We start from the raw sequence: 2,148 nt of genomic DNA, 5'->3' as shown, positions 1-2,148 counted from the left end.
GCTGTGCCCAAGCTTTTTAGTTTGATATAATCTCATGTGTTAATTTTTGCTTTTGTTCCCTGTGTATCTGAAGTATTATTCATAAATAAAGTCTTTGCCCAGACTTGTGTCTTGAAATGTTTCCCCTGTGTTTTCTTCTAGAAGTTTTGTAGTTTCAGGTCTTACATTTAAGTTTTTAATCAATTTTTAGTTGATTTTGGTATATGGTAAGAGATAGGGGTTGTACTAGTCTGTTGCTGTTGCTTATAACAAAATACATGAAACTGGGTAATTTATAAAGAAAATGAAATTTATTGCTTACAAGCTTCTGAGGCTGGAAAGTCCAAAGTCCAGGGAACACATGTGGTGAGAGCCTTGGTGGTGGTGACAGTGATGGCAGAGTATCATATTGCAAAAATGGTGGAGCATAGAGAGAAAATCTCCTCTGTGTGCTTTCTTTTTAAAGCCCTCAGAACCACATGTATGACCACCATTTTTAATCCATTCACTAGGCATAGTCCTCAGAATCTAATCACCTCTTTAAGGCCCCACCTTTCAATTATCATATTAGGATTTCCCACTCTCAATAGTTACAATGGGGATTAAGCCTCAATGAGGTTGGGGGGCATTCTGCTCCTGACCCCGCAAAACTCATGTCCTTTTCATATACAGATAAATTGATTTCATCCCCAAAGTCTTAACTTGTTTCAACTCAGAAGTCCAAAATTCAAAGTCCCAACTTTGAAATTAAAACAAATTCTCTACGTCCAAGATACAATGGTGGGGCAAACATAAGGCACATATTCCCATTCAAAAAGGGAGAAAAAGGATGAAAGAAAGGGGTAACAGGTCTTAAGCAAGTCTGAAACCCAGCAGGGCAGACATTAAACCTCAAAGTGGACAAATCATACACCTTGAGTCCATGTTTGAGCTCCTCTGCCTGCTGGTGTGGGGGTTGAGTCCCGAAGTCCTCAGGTAGCTCTGCTTCTATGGCTTTGCTGGTCTCAGGTGATGCTTCAACTCTCACAGGATGGCATTGCACACTGATAGTTCCACAATTCTGGGGTCTCCATGTTGGTCCCCCTCTCATGACTCCAGTAGGCATGGTGCTGATGAGGTTTCTTTGCTTCTCTACCACATGGCTAGGCTGCAAGTATTCCAAATCTTTATGCTTTGCTTTCTGTTGTGGTTTCTCTGCTGCAACTCTGACCCCACATTTCCACTCAGCATTGCTCTGGCAAAGACTGTTTGCAGTGACTCTACCCCATGACAGATCTCTTCCTGGGCCCCAGGCTTTTTCATACATTCTTTCAAATCAAGTCTGCACAGCTCTGGCATTCTGTGAGCCTGCACACCTAATGTCACATGGACGCTGCCAAGGCTTCTGGCTTGTGTTTTCCAAAGCTGCAGGTCCAGCTCCACCTGGGGCCAATTTAGCCATGGTTGGAGCAGCAGAAGCAGCTGGGATGCTGGTGCTGGAAGCAGCTTTCCAAGGTGACCTCGGGCAGTGAACCTGTGGATGGCACGTTAGGCCTGTTCCCTGAGACCATTCTGTCTCCCAAGGCCTCTGGGCCTGAAATGGATGGGTTGCCCCAGAGGCTTCTACAATACCTTCAGAACCTTCCCCCACTTCTCTTGATAATCACTTTCTTCTGTATTCATCTCCTTAGCAAAGTGCCCTTGAGCTATTCCCTTGATTTTGTGGCCAAGCTGAAATCTTTCCAATTTTTTTGCCCTCTGCTTTCTTTTGAATTATAAATTCTGGCTTTATGTCATGCCTTCTCTGCCATAACTCAGCATAGATTATTGCAAGTAGCCATGCAGCTTCCTTAATGCTTTGCTGCTTAGAAATTTCTTCTGCCAAATACTCTGGGCTACAATTCTTAAGTTCCAACTTCCACAAAGTCCTAGGTCATGGACACAATGCAGCCAAGTTCTTTACCAGTTCACAGCAAGGGTGATCTTTGCCCCAGTTTCCAATAAGTGCCTTCTTATTTACATCTGAGACCTCCTTAGAATGGTCTTTATAGTCCATATTTCCATAAGCATTCTGTTCACCACCATTTAACCAGTCTCTAAAACATTCCAAACTTTCCCTGGTTTTCTTGTTTTCAAAACTCCCACCAGTAGCTAGGCTTTTTCTAGCCTGCTACTCCAAATTCTTCCAGC

This window comes from Cynocephalus volans, chromosome 1, assembly GCF_027409185.1.
Source record: "Cynocephalus volans isolate mCynVol1 chromosome 1, mCynVol1.pri, whole genome shotgun sequence".
Classification (NCBI taxonomy): domain Eukaryota; kingdom Metazoa; phylum Chordata; class Mammalia; order Dermoptera; family Cynocephalidae; genus Cynocephalus; species Cynocephalus volans.
Note: the sequence above shows the minus strand (reverse complement) of the source record.